The 20,414-nt window shown below is 38.0% G+C and overlaps 1 protein-coding gene across 1 annotated transcript in view; it reads left to right on the top strand.

Annotated features, from left to right (window-relative positions):
* Positions 1-2,314: 2,314 nt before the first annotated feature.
* The window catches only part of CCDC65 (coiled-coil domain containing 65), a 528,526-nt gene continuing 510,426 nt past the window's right edge, over positions 2,315-20,414 (top strand). Inside the window, exon 1 of the mRNA XM_044083793.1 lies at positions 2,315-2,429. The gene's annotated coding sequence lies outside the window, so the exon portion shown is untranslated. The remainder of the gene's footprint in view (positions 2,430-20,414) is intronic.

The following is a 20,414-nucleotide window of genomic DNA, read 5'->3' as shown; positions in this document are numbered from 1 at the left end:
CTTTCTTTACCATATCGCTCCACGTACTCACGTTTATGTTTTTGGATGTTGCTAACTGTGGTCTTGCTAACACCAAAATGTTCCGCTATCTTTCTCTGGCTGCTGCTTTCCAGAAAATGTAGAAGACCAATGTTTTCCTTCAATGTCAGCTCTTTGAGTTCTTTCCTTTGGGCCATCATGTCTTGATTAACTGTAAAATTGTTCAGTAATTGTAGGGTGTACCTACAATTCAGACCAGTCCTTCATGTTGAAAAAATCTTCAGCAACACATGATAAACAATAGGAGGTTAGGCCTAATTCAATACCTGGTAATAATAAAACATGTAAAAAGAACTTATACTAAAGAAAAAGTAATACAACTAAGGGGCAAAGCCCACACCTTATACCCCTTGGTGTAGAGTGGACTCAACTGGTCAAGTTATAGAGGGTAAATTAATACTGTGTGTCAAAGTCCAAGTGGTCAAGATACAACTTACAGAGGTGGTCAATATAGAGAGGTCGTTCTTCCACTGAGTACGTGTGGTGTATGTGCGGTCTATGAAAATTAGGTCAACTTAAGGAGGTGGTCAACTATGGAGGTTCTACTGTATTTCGAGATAGGTTTTTCACATCAGAATAACCGAAAGAAACCAAACAGATTAAAATGGCCTGCTGTATACAGGCAAATTGTATGTGCCACTGGAGACCTAGTTTCAGAAACGAGCTAAGATAGCCATCTAGTGGAGGGATCAGGTTTATCTTGAAACTGACTGCACTCTGACATGCAGCAAAGTAGAAATGCTGCAAAAATATCACGACGGTAGAAACGGGATATCTAGAAGACACATTCTGCTATGTCTGCCTCTAAATGCAATGTCACATGTAAGGAGACAAACTATACAACTAGAATACACAGTCCAACAATCACATAAATAATGGAGATAAATGGGAAAACTTTTGTTCCCTAACCTGTAGGGTAGGGAGCCAGTGAACTGATGTGGATATCAGGAGGAGAATAATAGGAGGGTGGGCCTGTAAGAAGCCTTTCCATGCTTAAGGGAGTATTTACTATAGGAACAAATCTAAGAATAAAAGTTAAAAAATGTAAGTGGCCTAATTCATGAACCTACCACAATGCTATCAGTACTCTGACAATCAATGGAATAAGCATGTATTTTGAGGAAGAGACTACGGTAAGTTAAAGAAAAACATAAGTCACTCAGAGTAGTGTTACTTTATTGTCATGGCCGGCCTTAGGCATAGCCTAGGGTGCCACTGTAGTAGGGGCGCTTTTCCAGTATTTATTTGCTGTAGGTAGACCAGGATGGGGGCACCGAGTGGTGTGGTGGGGGGGTGCCATGGAGCCCTTTTGCCTAGGGCACCAGTTGACCTAAGGCCTATCCTGTTTATTGTTGATGTACTGAGCAACTTAACTACTTTCACTAGGAGACCAAAGACTATTTTTTAATATGTCAGGTGTTTCAAAATCCAGTCTGAGGTTTAAAGAATGGTCACAAACACCCATTGCAAAATTAACATTCTATAAAATTACTCATCCCAGCGTTTGTAGTATGGTGAAAGTGAGAGATTCCCTTCAGTGACATGGAATACCATGCAGTAAAGGAACGTTCAGTGTTTTCCTGGGCTGTTGTATACACTGAGGAGTAGAGCTTGTACCAGCACAAAGTGAATATACTAGTGGTCTTAAACTAGTTGCTACAGCTGGCTGAGTCAAGTAAAGGCTGTGTGTCCACCAAAATGGCCAGACACTTCATCAGGGTTTGGCAGGCTAAGGAGCATGGCACCCACGGTTCTAGTTCACAGTGCGGCTGCTTTTGTTATTCTGGTATAGTTTTAGTGTAGCAGAGAACATATGAATTCATTCAGATGTGTTTCAGCTGTGACAGTACTGATGATTCTTTTTTTTTTGTTGGCCAGATGGAGGAAGCAGGATTTCTGCTGTGTGCTCTCTACACCCTCTTTTACCTATAATGCTGTATTTCACTGCGTATTACAACTTTGCAGGACGGTATTTTAGACAAAGTGACTAGGAAACTCTATGAGCTGATTATTCCAAAAGCTGTCCAGTGCATTTATTCTTAAGTACAGTGACCCTTCTCTTTAGTAAACAAGTTGTGGAACATTTGTGTTTACATTACTAGTCTGCTCTCTACATTTAGATCAGATTAATTACACAATCAGTAACCAGGTGGTAAACTATGACCATGGTCAGTGTTTGCTGTATCAGATCATCCTTGATTAAAAGATTCAGTAGGGGCAAGTTGGGAAGATAATTTTCTATTTAAGCAATAGAACACAGTGGTTCAAAACTCTGGATGACAGAACCAGAAAACGTTAATCCAGACATATTTGCATTCAACTACTGCCTGAACTACCTGACAATCAATGGATCTCGTAGCTCCCCAGATGCACTTTAAAACAGCCTACATGTAAGTGGGCCATTTATGGTGATACCTTATTTTGCTATATGCACAGCTCTCTAACCTCCCATAAATGCTAGATATGGTAACAGTAAAGGGTGCTACAATAGGCATTAAAATATCTCCACATCTGGGTCTTAGCATAAAAGAAAACTACCTAAACTACTGTCCCTCAAAAATATTCACTTTACTTTATTTCTTGAGCACAAGGCAGCTGAATACAACAAAACACTTTCTGTCACAAGGGATTCAAAACCAAATATATAATAAATCTGTTCTGCGAACTATATGAAGCATCTGAAATTTCCTTTGTGCTTTGTGGTCTCTAAGATCATACCAGTAAGATTGCCTTATAAATATTTTACTTGCCCATTTATCTGTAATTCTGCATAATCTTCATTATTTGTAGGTTTGACTAACAACCTGGACACTGGCCAAAGAGTCAGGGAAGGTAGCACCGAGTAACCGATGGCTTGCTATCCCATTTCAGGTGACAGTCTCCATGCTGCAGCACTATCCTTAGGCTCAGACAGAAGAAGCAGTATATTATCAGGCCACTGCATTGCATAATTTCATGTCACACAAACCTTGGGAATGTTGTGGGGCAGGGAGGATTCCCCATAATGTATTTTGTTTCCAGTGACCTATGCATCCTGCTATTTCTCTTACAACATTGATAGACTGGTGGCCCAGTGTACAACTGGGAAGGGGCAGCTGAAGCACTGGAGGTGACAGAATGGAGAAACATGCATGATTACTGGTGGTTAGGATTCCAGTTCATTGAAGCAGAGACAGTTGGATATTATAACAGTCCTGTGTATTTAAACTGCAGTTATTATTTTTGTACTTTTACTTGCCCACGTGCCTACTGATCATCAAGCCTCCTCCCAACTCCAGAGGAGCTGTCATGCAGGCAGCAATAGAGGTTGTTTTTACCCTCACTGGCATCCTGGCAGTGAGGGTGTTCTTATTTTTAAAGCTTAGCCTTTTTTGGGGGGCAAGACATGTAAGACTCGCATCACTGTACCTCCTCATGCACATGCATGCTTCCATGCAGCTGCTGAGGAAGGCTACCACATTCCTGGCTTGGTGAGCTAACGTATGCCCCAGGACCATCCTCAAGAATTGCTGCAGGGGTGTGGCCAAGGATGAACACAGGATAGCAGCAGATTTCTTCAGCTCCACCAACTTAACTGCACTGACAGGAAATAATTACTTTAAAAATCAACTAATGAAATAATTTTCTTTCTAAATATGTTTGGAATATCAGTTTCTTGAATAATATCTAAAAAAGAAAGAACATTTCAATAATTTTCCTGTCAGAAATCATCTTGGAAATTTCTCTTTCATCACCTCTGTTCAAAATGAGTTCCAGTAAGGCAAACACTCAGGATTCCAGCATCAAGAAAGAGCTTCAGTCTCTGATATCTACTTTTCAGCAACTAACAACCAAAATGGACAAATTGGATACTAAAATTGATAACTTCATAGAAAAAACTACAAAACAAATGGATTTGTTACATCAAGACTTGCAACAACAGAAGGCTCAGATTACAGGCATAGAAGAGACTGTTAATGATATGGAGAACAGAATCCAGGAAGAAGAAATTAACATTGAGTTTTTGCTGAAGCAGAACACACATCTACAATCCAAACTTGATGACCTGGAAAACAGATCTAGACGCAATAATATTAGGATTTTTGGACTGACAGAAAATATAGAAGGTAACAACATTACTTCCTTTTTAAATACTTGGCTTCCCAAAACTTTAGACTTGTCAGAAGCATTTTCTTTTGGTATTGAAAGAGCCCATAGGTCCTTATCTAATTTTAACTCTAACAAAAAGTATCCTAGATCAGTTATAGTAAGATTTTTATCATCTTATGACAAGGAGATGGTATTAAAATCTGCATGGGCTAAAGCACCTATTAAAATTAATGAGGCAACTGTGCGTTTTGACAATGACTATTCTTCCTTGGTAATAACTAAAAGAAAGTTTTTGCCATTAATAAGAGAGCTTAAGAAAGCACAGTTCAAAACTTACCTTTTGTTTCCTGCCAAACTAAAAATCTTTTTACCTGATGGCCCTAGAATTTTGAAGACTTGGACTCTGCTTTGCTGTATATTAAAAAAAATAAGATATTAGATAAAATAGAAGATATGGAATGGGCAAGTCCTTCGTTAAAGAGGATGGCAACAGGAACTTCTTGGAAGACTTCAGAGAAGCAAAAAAGACTAAAAAACAAATGACATGTTCTATATATTTTTTTCTCCTTCTCTCTTAATCTCTTCAAATACAGTTACTGCATCTCCAGAAAGCCACAAATATTTTAAAGATTTACTCAAAGTTATTTTTCTGTGTGCAAAGAACTGTTTTTGTTTCATAAATAGTCAAACTCTCTGAGGAACAAATAACATGCTATCAATCAACTTGTTTCTCTTTGTGATAAAGAGACCTAAGGTTAGTAATTTGATACATTTTCTTTCTCTTCTTGTTTTAAATAATGGCATTCTTTTTAAACTATGCATTTAGTGAGGGTGGGCAGGGCAAGGAGAGAAGTATGATGAAAAATATGGAAAAAGTGAAATAATAACTTATTAGTTCTTTAAAACTATATATGCTGTTTAAACACTGTTGCTAAATATTATACCATGACTTTATTGCTTATACATGATTACAAATAATATGTCATGATATAATTGCAAATAATTAGAACTAAAATAGTTGTAAGTAATATGTTTCATGTTTAACTTTATTAATACAAACAGCAAGTAATATTTCTTTGTAGATACTCTTTGTAGCTTCCTTTTTTTCTTTCTTCTCTCTCTTTCTTTTTTTTTCTCTACTCTTTCTTTTCTTTTTTTCTCTCTCTCTTTCTCTCTTATAAGTACAGTTATATGCTTCTGATAATACTGATATATGTATATAATAAGATTTGTATGAGAAAATGAAATGGGGCATATAAAAATAAGTTGTATAATATGTTAAATAACTGTAGGCTTGGTTTCACTGTCATAGAGACTGTAATGACTTGTAAAATACTTCGCCAAGGTTTTGCACTGTTTAGTTTCATTTGTATTACTAAATGAATGTCAGTCACTTGCATTTACTAAAATTCCCACCAGAATGTTAAGGGAGACAATTTGGGATGTGGGTTACCTCGTGAACAGTGTCCTCGAGTTGTTTTAAAAGCTTCAACACTCAGAATACACGCAGAGAAGCTGAATGCAGTCATTTTGAACTTTGACCCCTGATTTCACACTGACACATCACAGATTCAAGAAGAACACTGTTCCAGGAAGTAGAACTGCTGTAAATGCGACTTTGTGATGAAAAATGAACTTTATGACATCTAAATGTGAGTTATTCTTTATAACAACTTACTTATTTAAGATGTAATTTATAAAATATGAAAGTTATAATGATTTTAAATTATTCAGTATGCCATAGTAAGCAAGTGAGATATTTTAGAAGGCATAGAAGGTAAAACATATATACACATGTTTTTGAAAGCTTACATGACTGCAACATATTAATGTATATAAATACTTATGATTTAAACATATATAATGTTATAAATCATTTGACTTATCTAATTGACAAGCACAAGTATCATTATGATTATATCTTAGAAGAAACTGTCATGTGACATATTTTAAAGCAGCAGTTCAGATATATAAAATACAGATGGCTTTCTTCACAATGATTTATGTATAACTAGGAATTTACATTGCTGTGCAGTATGATTTGTAAACATATGTTTGAGTATAAATATTTTATTTAACTGGCAATAATAAGTATGAGAAGAAAGCTTTGGTGCAAGTTTTTTAAAGTTTTTAAAACTGTTAACTGCATTTCTATGGCAGAAAGTAGGAATACCCTAATATATGTAATGTCTGAACCATAATAGCCTAAGTTATTGAATCCAAATGAACATAAGAACTTATTTTTACAAACTTTTAATAAACTAATATATAGATATGCCCCTTTTTTTTTTTTTTTTTTTCTCTCTCTCTTCCTTTCTCTCTCTCTTCTCGGTTCCCATTATCAAGTTTATTAGAATGCTATTTTGATTATGAGTGTATTATACAAAATAGATGTACATAGTAATATCAGCTGTTTCTAAATGTTCTTATTTGTTTATATGAAGCTGATTTATAAATTGTTTAGTTTTGTCTTACTAGATAATCTAATTAAATGAGGTTAACTTTAGTTAGTAATAGTTAGTATTGAATTGATATGGTGGCAGCTGAGGTACTGCTGCTTAGGATAGGGGGATAACTTGAGTGGTATGTGCTACTCAAAGTTGGAGTTCTTAACTCCAGGCTGGGTGCAATGTTTAATCCTAATATTATTTTCACCTGTTTATTGTTGTTTGTATGACATCCACAACACATTTTATAAACTCATTGTCACTACAAATAAAAGTGAAGCTTATACAAAATCCCATATGATTTTCAATAAATACAGCTATAATTAATGGTACACCTAAAGGAGGAGGTATAATATCACTTATTTTGTTAATTGTTATTCTGATTATATGTTTTATATGTTTATAAAAGCCAAATGATTTCTCTAAAAGGAATTTCTTTAAACATTAATGGACTGAATAACCCATGTAAAAGGGCAAGTTTAATGAGATACATTAATTTGCATAGGGCCAACTTAGTATTCCTTCAAGAAACACATCTCCTGAAAAAGGATATTGATAAATTAGCCACTAATAAATATACAGTCTTGGTTAGTTCAGAACACACTCAGAAAAAGAGGAGTGGCTATTTTATGGAATAAAAGTATGCCCATACCTAAAACTATTAAGTCTTATAAAGATGATAAAGGAATGTTTTGTATGGTTACAATACAGATTAATGGAAAGACATATACATTAATCAATGTATATTGGATACCAGGAATTGGCATTAATATAGTGAAACACCATCTCAATAAGATCATATCATTTTCTATAGGAGATATTATTTTAGCAGGTGACTTTAATTGTATCCTACATGAAAAAGATACTAGTACTATAGGAAAAAGGAAAATTACATCTAATGCAAAACATTTAAAGGATTTTGTTAATTTATATCATTTGAATGATATTAATAATCAGATAGATTCAAAATCATTACCATACACTTTTTTTTCTAACAGATATAAAACTTATTCAAAAATAGAATAGATAGAGTCTTTATTTCTAACCAGATGGTAACAGACTTAATTAATTCTAAAATCATTTTGTGTCCTATATCAGATCATAATTCAATTGTCTTTGAGTTTATGATAAAAAATACTTACAATGTTCAGATCAAAAGGATACCAGCATACTTAACTCAACTAAAAGACTATAAAGATTATATACTTTCAGAAGTGCAACATTTTTTAGACTTAAACAATACACCTGAAGTCTCCATTGTTTATGTTTGGGATGCTTTAAAATCATATTTATATGGACAAAGTATCAGATGGTATAATAATAAAAGGAAATCTTGGGACAAGGAATTACTAGATATTCAAAGCAAATTAGACTCATACAAACATAATAATAAAGAAAATATTATGGACAAAAAGTCATTGAAGAAATAAATAAATTAAATGAGAAATACAAAGAAATTTTAACTCATAAAGTTAAAATAACATTAGAGAAATATAAGTTTTTGTCTTACTCAATAAGTCCCAAATACTTACATGGACTTAAAAATAAAACAAAAAGATTGAATAAACAAAATCATATCAAAGAAATTTTCTCTCCAAGGAAAAAGAAGAATGTTTCTAGCTTACCAGAAATATTAGATGAATTTAGAAATCACTTTCACAAAATTAATCATAATAACATTAACATGGAGCCTAAAGATAAAATAAAGAAATTTATAACTACAAACATGAACAAAAAACTTAATAAACAACAGACTAAACTATTGGATAAAAATATATCATATACAGAGGTTATTACACAAATAAACAAGCTTAAATCAAACAAAGCACCAGGTAATGATGGTATTATACCAGAGATCTATAAAATTCTTCCCAAAAGTACTTATTCATTAATACATAAGGTTTTTATTTTGGCCCAAAATGAGTTAACAACTCCCCCATCTTGGCAATACACATTTATTTTGCCAATTTTAAAGCCCAATAAAGACCCAACCAGATGCACTTCATATAGACCTATTTCATTACTTAATGTTGACTATAAAATGTTTATGAGTATTTTTGCTGATAGATTAAAGACAATCATCCCAGGCATTATAGATATAGACCAGACAGGCTTTATTGTAAATAGAAATACTTTACTGCACCTGTACCTTCCACCTTACCTTACTTTTTTATTCTCATTCCAAGGCTGCTTCAAATCCGAGAAACATGATCATTGACTAGCAATGAAAATAAGTTCTTGTTTTTTCTCCATGAGGCTGTGGCAGTGGATCACCCAATGAATACTAACTTACAAGTATTAGAATCATACTTCTGTTTAGTGAACAACAGTAAATAAGCAACTCTCACTTCACACTACTACGCTGGAGCAGTTGTGAATCATGCCCCAGTGTTACAAGTAACTCTAAGTTTACAGTCTCCATAGTATTGCAGTGAAGAGAGCCAATAACAATACTTCTCTGAAGTACAGGCTAACACAGAAGGTCTTTGGCTAACAAAATTTGCAGATGACTGCAAACTAGGAGCCATAATCAAAACTCCTAACAATGTGGACATCCTGCAAAAGGGCCTCACTGAGACAGATGCCTGGTGTCAAAGCCATGGCCTCAAGCTCAATGCCAAAAAGTGCATTGTCATCCCTTTTGGTAAAAACTCTGTACCCATGAACTACCACATAGGCGGTAATCTACTTAACATCAAAAGTGTGATAAGAGACCTTGGGACACAGGTGGACAATAGTCTCTCCTTTGATAATCACATCGTCACAGTAGTCAGGAAATCTTACATGGCACACCTCATCACAAAAGGTTTCTCATCCAGGAAAAAAGAGGTCATTGTTCCCCTCTATTCATCACTCATTAGACCCGTTATAGAGTACAACGCCCCTTTTGGTATGTACCTCACAAGACATCTACAACAACTGAAAAGGCCACAGAAATACCTCAAAGAAGATTACAGGCCTCAAAAAGATGCCCTACGCAGACCGTCTCAAAAAACTCCAGCTTTACTCTGTCGCATATCGCCTACTCAGAGGCGATCTCTGCCTGACATACAAAGCTATGTAAAACCCAGAGCTGTTGGACATGCTCCACTTAAAGAAATCTCAATCCCTCTGAGCTACACGCTCTAGGGACCTAAACCTTGTCACCACAATAAACAGAACATGCTGGAGGGATAGATTCCTGTCCCAGAGACTTCCCATACTCTGGAACAAACTACCTATCTGTATCAAACAAAGCTCCTCATTAGCACTCTTCAAGAAAAATCTTGATGACTGGATGGGCGATAAGAATTTCTCCCTGGGGATCACTTCTGTGGCTCTGCTTGACAGGGGCACAGGAAAATTATTTTCTTGGGTGGCAAAAGCCAGGGTACCTTTTTGGCTGGGCTTGTATAGGCCCCAGGGCCGATAGCCTAGTACCTAACTATGAACCTATGAGAATTATTCCCATACTTCCACATATTAAAAAGCATTCCCCATAGAATAATCCTTATATATCCATATATTAAAAAAGCATGACTTGGCAAATTGTTCTCCTCTTTGGCTTTCCTATCCTACTCATTTTTTTTCAGTGCACTCCAAGCAAGATGAATCTACATGAAATCTCATGATACTTTCTGTAATAATTTGTCTGCCTTGCTCTTAGATATTTTATCCTATCACACTCCTGGCCACAGTGGTGTAGCAGTTAGCATTGTCACCTCACAGCAAGAGGTTCTCCAGTCTGATTCTCAGCTGGAGCTCCTTCTGTGCGGAGTCTGCACATCCTCCCTGTGGTCAAGTGATCTTTAAAGACATGCAGGTAGGTGCATGAGTGTGTGCCTTCTGTGAAGGTTGGCTGCCGGGCTGGCAACTTGACACCGTAAAAATCCACTGCCAATCAAGAGCAGACCGATGATCCGCTGTGGTGACCCCTAACCAGGAAAAGCCGAAAGAAAGACATGCAGATCTTTCTTGCTAAAGGGAAACACACACAGCAAAGTATCTGTAGTTCTCTTTTATAATTTACACCCACTAGGGGCACAATGTTGTTTGGATCCTAAGGATTAACAGTGCTACAGTAATTTACAGTTGCATTCTTTTTCTCCCCGGGACTGTAAACCTCCATACTTACCTACCTTACTTAGCTCTGAATATTATGTATACCTCTAAAGTGATGTTTAATTTAAATATATAGGAACATGTGCAAAGTAAAGCAATGCTCATAGAAGGCAGAGGGGCATGTCAAACATTACACAACTAAAATGGCTACTACTGTGCTAAGATATTTCATGTGGATCAAGTATTCATGTCAGATTGTGTATTTTATTTGTCACATTTATAGAGATACTCTGCACTGTTTATACTCAGGATTCATAAATGTATTGTGTAATTTACTGTGAAACTGTTACAAAAAATGACCAGTTTTACTGGCAGAAACAGGCATAATCAGCTTTTTTTTTTTTTTTTTTTTTTTTTTTTTTTTTTGTGTAAATGTGTATTGCTATTTACAGTTGACTAATTTGCTTAGGTTTTATAAGACCGGAAATTTGACATGCTGACTGACTGAGGGAAGTAAGGTGAGTGAGGGCTGCCTAAGAGAGGATGGGAAACTTATATTTCATTATTTTAAAAGGCTGCTTTTTTGCAGGCATTTACTCACTTGTCACCAAACACTTGTTAAAGAAATGTGTAATGCATATATTGGAAAACAAATCTGTAAGAATCACAGCAAAGTAGTCATTGACACTCTTCTTGAGGATTCTCAGACTTAGCAGAATTTCTCAATACTGCCATTCTATATGAATGGACGTGATCTGACAAGACAGAGTAGGATATTATATCCTCATTAGCTGTGCCTTCATGGTGCATTATGAGCAAGAAGTAGCTTTCCAAGAAAACAAGATTGCATCAGCATTTCTGCTGATATAAATGTTGTTTATACATGCTGTTTATATCACGAAGGCATTTGGAATTAAAAATAAATAAATAAACAAAACTAGCAGTAAGTAATTGTGCTGCTGGCAGGTCTGGACTGAGTAGAACTTCACGGCAAGATAAAAACATGTTAATTTTTTCAGTTTCTGCCCGTGGTGGTCCAAGTACAAAAAAGTTTACTCTTGAACTTGATTTGCCATCTTGGAACTTACAGAGTTACTCACTGCACTGATGTGATATCTCATCAAATATATCTCATTAGGTCTTGTTTTTCTCCACAATAGCTGCTTGTGACATGAAATCTGTTTTCATGGTTAACACTCTTGGTAAACTGAGATTAACAGGAGAGAAAAACAGGGATTTTTAAATGTTCATTGCACAGAAAGTATTTTATAAAATATTAAGGTATATTAAAGAAAAATGAGCATAAAATGGAAATCCCTACCTACTAAATTTTAACAGAACTATCTTTTTATATGTCATTGTCCATGTTGGTGTGAATGACCTGAGACGTACCTCCCTGGACTACATGAAAAGAGACATGGAGGAGCTCTCCGATCTTGTAGCCCAGGCAGGTATGACTCTAGCCCTGAGTAGCATCCTGCCATCACCCAGAATGATACCACAGTACAAGGACAAAATGATTGACTTCAACAATTGGCTAAGCTTCTGGTGTCATTCTAAGGGGATCCAGTATCTGTCTGCCTGGGATGACATGATCGACAGACCACGATGCTTTGCCAGAGATGGCTTGCACCTGTCACCCTTAGGATTCCAGATACTGGCTAAGGCTCTTGCCACCCCTATAGTGCCTTTTTTAGGCTAGGTTCAAATGACAAAATCACCATCTTAACAGGTACAACCAAGCAAAATCGGTGGGTAATGCTACTCAATGCTAAAAGTCTAAACCTCAAAATCCATTCACTTGAGGCACTCCTTAAAATGGAGAACATCGACATCTGTGCAGTGACAGAGACCTGGTTCAAGGCTCCAGAGAGCACCTCTGCATTACCAGGCTATAATTCATACTACACCTTTCGGTCACCTAGCCTGGACCGAAACACTAAAGGCAGAGGCGTGTTCATATTCATTAAGGATATCCACACCTCCAGGCTAGTTGCTCAGCATAATGCATCTGAGATTATCCAAGTGCAACTAACTCTGGGCAAGACCGTAATCCAAATTGTAACTTGCTACAGATCCCCCACCATGCCCCAGGATTCCCACTCCTCATTTCTTGATACACTGGAAAATATTAGGGTACAACCCAACATCCTAATAATGGGCGATTTCAACTACCCCACCATTAACTGGGAAAACTACTACTGTACCAACTCTTTTGCTCAACGTTTTCTGGAATTCATAAATTCCAATGCCTTGGATCAACTTATCCACACCCCCACCAGGGGCAGCAATATCCTAGACCTGATTATTACCAACATGGGTGACCGGTGTTCCACACCAGAGGTCAGTTCCTCGTTGGTCAGATCCGACCACAGGTCAATTCCTCGTTGGTCAGATCTGACCACAAGCTAATCACCCTAGACATCCACATCCCGCCCCCACCCCCATTAGGGAAACCACCATAAAAAATTTCTTCAAAGCTAACTTCATGCTTCTTAAGACAGAAGTGGCAAACTTCACGACACCCATGCAGATGGACAATAGAGGTATGGCTGCTGAATCCATCACAAATGCACTTTATAAGCACTTACATGAGTGCATGGATCGTGCTATCCCTAACAGAACCAAGATGCTATCCTCCAAAAAAAGGAAGTCAATCTGGTGGTCCCCTGCCATAAACAAACTCTACAACAGAAGAAAGAAACTGTTGCAAAAAAGAGTAAAATCCTATGATTGGAGGAACTCCCTGGTCAGCCTCGGTAAGAAGCTGAGATCCCTCATAAAATCTTCCAAAGCTAGTTACGAAAACAAAATCGCCACTGATTCTAAAGACAACCAAAAAGTATTCTGTAGCTATGTCAAGTATCTTGATGGCAACACTCAGATCTGCTCTGATTTACAGCACAATGGCACTAAATATACAGAACCAACTGATATTGCCAACATCCTGGCAGATATGTTCAGTGCTATCTTTACCCCCCTCTCACCCCCTAAAGGGCCCATCTCTATACTGGAAGAATGCAAAGTTCCTGTAATCATGACTGCACAGGTAAAAGCCACACTCTCCAAAGCAAAGAACACAGCATCCATGGGACCTGACAACATCCCAGGCTGCATTCTACACGAACTGCAGAATGGACTGGCACCTCATCTAAGCACCATGTTCAATCATAGCCTCACCTCAGGCTTTGTGCCCACAGAGTGGCGCACACCGACAGTTATCCCACTCCACAAAGGGGGAGCCACCACGGACCCAGTGAACTACTGCCCCATTAGCCTAACGAGCCTGGTCTACAAGGCCATGGAACGTATCATCATGGATCTTATACACAAAGACATTGATAATCTTCAAACTCTGGACCCCGCCCAGTTCGGGTTTGTAAAAGGCAAATCATATCTCCTAAACCTGATAGACTTCTTTGAAGCAGTCACCAAAACCGTAGACGAGGGTAAGGAGGTTCACACAGCCTATCTAGATCTCGCCAAGGCTTTTGACACCATCCCCCACTCTGGAATTATAGATAAACTCACTAAACTAGGTATAAATCCCTATGTCACAAGATGGGTTGCCAACTGACTCACTGACAGAACCCACACTGTGAAAGTAGCAGACTCCAAATCCAACTTCAGACCAGTGACAAGTGGAGTACCACAGGGTTCAGTCCTGGGTCCTCTCCTGTTTGGTATCTACTTTTCTAAATTACAGGCTAACACAGAAGGTCTTTGGCTAATGAAGTTCGCAGATGACTGCAAACTAGGAGCCATAATCGAAACTCCTAACGATGTGGACATCCTACAAAAGGCCTCACAGAGACAGATGCTTGGTGTCAAAGCCATGGCCTCAAGCTCAATGCCAAAAAGTGCACTGTCATCCCCTTTGGATAAAACTCTGTACCCATGAGCTACCACTTAGGTGGTAGTGTACTTAACACTGAAAGTGTGATAAGAGACCTTGGAACTTAGGTGGACAATAGTCTCTCCATTGATAAACACATTGCCACAGTAGTCAGGAAATCCTTCTATGTGGCACACCTCATCACAAAAGGTTTCTCATCCAGGAAAAAAGAGGTCATTGTTCCCCTCTACCTATCACTCATTAGACCCATTATAGAGTATAACGCCCCTTTTGGTATGTACATCACAAGCCATCTACAACTGGAAAGGCTGCAGAAATACCTCACAAAGAGGGTTACCAGCCTCAAACAGATGCCCTATGCAGACCATCTCAAAAAACCAAAACTCCAGCTTTACTCCGTCACATATCGCCTACTCAGAGGCGATCTCTGCCTAACATACAAAGCTATGTCAAACCCAGAGCTGTTGGACATGCTCCACTTAAAGAAATCCCAATCCCTCCGAGCTACATGCTCTAGGGACCTAAACCTTGTCACTACAATAAACAGAACATGCTGGAGGGATAAATTCCTGTCCCACAGACTTCCCATACTCTGGAACAAACTATCTATCTATGTCAAACAGAGCTCCTCATTAGCACTCTTCAAGAAAAATCTTGATGATTGGATGGGAAATAGGAAATTCACCTCGGGATCACCTCTGTGGCTCTGCTCGACAGGGGCACAGGAAAATAATTTTCTTGGGTGGCGAAAGCCAGGGTACCTTTTTGGCTAGGCATATATAGGCCCTAGGGCCAATAGCCTAGTACCTACCTATGAGTATTAGTTTCTTACTGTTTTATTAATGAGGGTGGAGATCACATTAGCCTTCTAGGAAATGCTGTTTGGTTTATTGTTACTAAATATCTTACTGAGTGTACACATTTGTCACTTTAAATTTCTTTCTTTTTTTGCACTTGGAAACAGCACAGTAGTCACAATTCATACTGTTTTGTCCTTTATCTATAGCCCATATTATCACCTTTTTCTAGTTCAGTCAGTTACCCTCTCCATCTTATATCAACAGTCAGTTAACCTATCCTGTTTTGTTATATTGTGTCTGCTGTGGCCAATATGGAATAGCAGTCAGCTTTTGTCTCTTCTATAACTAGCCTGATAGCACTAGGTATTTTGAGGCGATGTAATTACTGCCTCATGCTTACCAACAATTCTTTATTGCTACCTCACAATAATTCAGTATGTGAGAGATCTAAGTATTAACTTGGGGGTTACCTTCTCACCTCAGAACACATTTGGTAAACACAACAACGATACAAACACAACACAAACACCTCTTTCAGTAAACCAACTTATGCTGAGGTTGTTAAAAGAACACTGCCTGAGCCTCCTAGGTTAGACTTAAAAAAAACAAATACATTAATTCATACGGCACTCGTAAACACTCAGACATCTTCGCCCTTCACAGCCATTTCAAATATCTGTAAAGTCACATGGGTGCAGATTCCAAGCCATTATAGCTCCTTGAGACTGCATTTAACCACTGTAATGTGTTAGTAATAGGTAACTCTATTGTCAGGCATACAGGTACCACTCTTAACAGGCTGCATAAGAATAAGGTGACATCTGTCTTCCTGGAGCTAGGATCCAAGACATAGCAAGTGCTCTTAGATCCCACCATCCTGACATACATGAATATGACTTGACAGTGGTCCATGGGATGGGTGAATGACCTTAGGTGCTGTACCCAGAGGGGTACGTAGAAGGATATGATTGAGCTTGCTATGAATGTGTCTGGTGCAGGAATGACAATGGTCTTGAGTGGTATTTTGCCATCACCCAGAATGATGCCAAGATTCAAGGACAAGACAGTTGGCTTTAATAACTGGCTATGTGGCTGGTGTCATTTGAGGGGGATCCAGTATATGTCAGCATGGATGAGATGGCTGACAAGCCTTTCTGCTTTACCAGTGATGATCTGCCCCTTTTTTACCAAAGCTTTCCATATTCTGGCTAAATCCTTTGCTGCTGCCAGTGCCTTTTTAGACAGGGTCTGTTTGATGAACATTTCAACCTAGTAAATTCTAATTTGGAATACTTTACTATGGCTCTACTGAATGCTAACAGTCTTAAAAATGACTGAATTTCAGCCTCTACTGCAACTTGAATACATATATATGCAGTTAAGATGTTTTCAGAACAATCAAAACACTCCCTCTGTTTTTGGGTATAGTGTCTATCAAGTCTTCAGACTTATAGCAATTGTGGGAGAGTATCAGTATTTGCCAAGTATGTCATCACCTTATTACAGATTCTGCAGGACACCACATTTGAATTCCTAGATGTCCAAATCACTATAAACAAAACTAAATAACACTTCATAGCTAGCCACAGAACACTATCTCCCCATCTGAGTATGATAGCTATCTAAACATATTAGCTGAAATCCCCATTAAACCCAATACCTTTCTTTTGGGGGGGGAATTCAACTACCTACAAAATAAACTGGCTGCAGTACACAAAGAATGGCTGGCACGCCCAACACTTCCTTGACATTATAAATGCTAACTTTTTTTACAGATCGTTCATCATCCTACCATGGGTCCCCAATGCTCTTGATCTAGTCCTCACAAACATGGCCAGTTCTTGTACATCTCCATATGTGTCATCCAACCTTGTTAAATTAGAGACCTTTTACTCTAAGGCTGGTGGTACTGCCCTGGGCTTCTTAAAAACAAACCTACTTCATTTACTTGTTGACCTAAATCAATTCTGCTGTAATCCTCCTCCAGTGGCTCCCAGAGGTAAAGCTGCTATCTCTGCCTCTGGCTTCACCTTCCACTTAAGTAGTTGTATTGATAAGCTGTCCTTATTGCACCAAACATACCTTTAAACTGCTATGATTTAGGCATAGTGCTATGATTTTAGCCCTCAGATTTACTCTTGCTTCTCCTAGATTTATGACGTTCCTCATAAATTCAGACCTGTTTAAAGGGGCATATTTTATTAAATACATAAACTAAGATTATAAAAAGACTCACTAGTGGTAATTGTATAGAGTCTAGTATATAAAGACATGAAACTGTAAAAAATAATAAAGCATTCCTCTTTCTGACCTTCTGCTATGATTTTTAAGGCTTGGAGGTTGCGAGGTATGGCCCCAAATATAATGAGAAAGTTAAAGACAAAAACCCTGTGGTAGAATACCTATATAAATAAATTATATAATAAATGAAAGACGTTAAGAAGTCTCATTCAACCTACTTTAAAAGGACAAAACAGCATACTGAACAAACTAATAAAGAGCTTAAGGGAAACATTAGGAAGCTCAGAGCTGAGTATGAGCTTAAACTAGACACTAGAAACCAAAAATAACTACAAATCAATCTTTTAACTATATCAGGAAGTTAAGAACTAACTCTCACCAATGTTCAGAATTAATCCACAATAAGACTGCGCACTTTGACTCAAAGGAAATTGCTAATATCGTAGCTGACACAGTTAGTGAATAACAGGCTTTCAAGGATATTACAAGTAACCATAAGCTGAGAACACAGGGTTGATGCATCATACTATTTGAACTATATATGTTCATGTATGTCACATGGGAGTCTGCTTGTTTTCCTTTATAGACCTTTCTGCACCACATTCTAACCTCATTTAAAGGCATTTTGTATAACAAAGCTTTGCAGCAAGGGGTGAAAATGAATACATATAAAAGCTTCTACTCACACATATAACTCTCTATTTTGTTTATTCTTTCATGTGACTGTAGTAGATGGTAATAAAATGACCCCTATGTGAAGTACCATTGCTGTGTTCAGCAGCCCACCTACATAACTAAAGCTAAGCATTTGAGCAGATGCTTAGTTCTCTTTCTGCTATTAGCTCTCCCCCCTCCCCATTTCACAGACATCAGTGACTAAGCTGCTTTTCTGTTTTTCTCTATGCTGTCGCTCTGCTCACAGCCCTTGTACATTTCAAAGGCTTATGCAAAGATCGACTTGTAAGGAAGCTGCTTGGTACCCTGCTGTGGCACTGCTGCTTGTGATTGTTGTTGTGTCTTTCGGCTTTTCCCGGTTAGGGGTCACCACAGTGGAACTCCGGTCCGCTAATGACTGGCAGTAGATTTTTACGTGCCGAGTTGCCAGCTCTGACGCACAACCTTCAATGAAGGTACGCCCATTCATGCATGTCTCCACACAGAAGACGCTCTAGCTGAAAATCGAACAGGACAACGTCGTACTGTGAGGCAACAACGCTACTGCAGCACCACCACTGCAGCTCTGGTAACATAATAATGTACAAGTAGAAAGAAAAATCAAACAAAAAAGCATTCCAGATGATAACTCTCAGTAGGCTAACAAACATTTTTGTGATCACCTTTTTATAAACAATTTGGTTTTCGTAAGGTCTGTTCAATAGTATGCAGCAGAAACTATCCTGAAAAAGGTAATATTATCTTTTGAGGCTAAATGCTAATGTTGCAAAGTATATGACAGCCAGTTATAAAAGTATAGAAACTTGTACTTTGTCAGCAGGAAAAGACCACTTGGCAGAGTTAAACTTCTCATTTCCCTACCCACTAATTAAGGTACAGAATCTGCTTAACCAACAACTTCCTTTATGCCAGCATTTCATTACAATTTATCATTTGAAGCACTTTTTTTTCTTGCTCTTTTCTGCTATTTTCTTATGCATCACTGATTCAGCTATCACAGCCACCATAACTGCTAGTCCTCCAGAAGAGGACATGTTTTTGTCTGACATGTTTGTGCCCAAGGTTTTTAGTAGTTACGCCAGAGCCAAAAGGGTTAGCAGCAGGTAGTGGGGAGGACTGTGGTACTTAAGGTGGTTCCATCTTCCTCAGGTGAAAAGGAAGAGTGGGGATCAGTGCCACACTAGAACTCTTGATATAGACTAAAGGACCTGGTCCCACATGGCAAAAAAGGACTAAAAGGGGGTACATCATTATCTCTCAACGTCTAAGAACAAAAACCCATGCAAAGCCAAAAATAATAGGGGACAAATGCCCAAAATCGGGGACAGATTGTAAATATCGTTGTTGTAAACTTATAAAGTTGGTAGAATAATGGGTTTTGTGTTAACATGCATTTTTCTGAAGGAAATGAAGTCTGAAACTCAGACCTATGTCATTATTATTTAGTGACTTCAATTTTTAATGATTTGCTAGAAAACTGCAAATTTTATGAGAAATTGCACAAACTGTGAGGTAAAAATCTGGGCATTCTGAAATATCTGGACAGTTGTGAGGTATGGCATACATAAACAGATGTCCAAGGTACATTTGTGTGTCCATTGCTATCACTGCATTTCAGGCGGTGGTGGTGCTGCGGTAACGTTGTCGCCTCACAGTAAGACGTTGTCCTGTTCGATTCTCAGCTAAAGCGTCTTCTGTGTGGAGACATGCGTGAATGGGTGTACCTTAGTTGAAGGTTGTGCGTCAGGGCTGGCAACTTGGTAGGTAAAAATCTACTGCCAATCTTTAGCGGACCGGAGTTCCGCTGTGGCGACCCCTAACCGGGAAAAGCTGAAAGATACAACAAGTGGTTAGGGGGAAATGAGTAGACCATTAAACAATCCTTTCACTCATCAATGAAAGCAGCAAATTCTCTCACAGCAGAAATAAGCCAGATGTTCGGCAGAGGGTTCTGGGCCTAAAAAATAAACTGAAATTCTTTGCATATAAATATATATATATATATATATATATATATATATATATATATATATATATATATATATGGGTCTACTTCTATTCACTGACTCCCATTTCACCGAAATTTCATTACATCCAAGCATTTTAGATGTGGGGCTTCGCCCCCCACACCCCCCACACCCCCCCCTACTATACATATCAACTCCAGGGTCGCACAACATTGGGGAAGGGGGCAAATGCATGTCAATGTAATGAACTTTCGGTGAA

The sequence above is a fragment of the Protopterus annectens genome, chromosome 9.part0, assembly GCF_019279795.1.
Source record: "Protopterus annectens isolate FY-2018-M chromosome 9.part0, PAN1.0, whole genome shotgun sequence".
Taxonomy (NCBI): domain Eukaryota; kingdom Metazoa; phylum Chordata; order Ceratodontiformes; family Protopteridae; genus Protopterus; species Protopterus annectens.
Note: the sequence above shows the minus strand (reverse complement) of the source record. Positions and strands in the feature narration are given on the sequence as shown.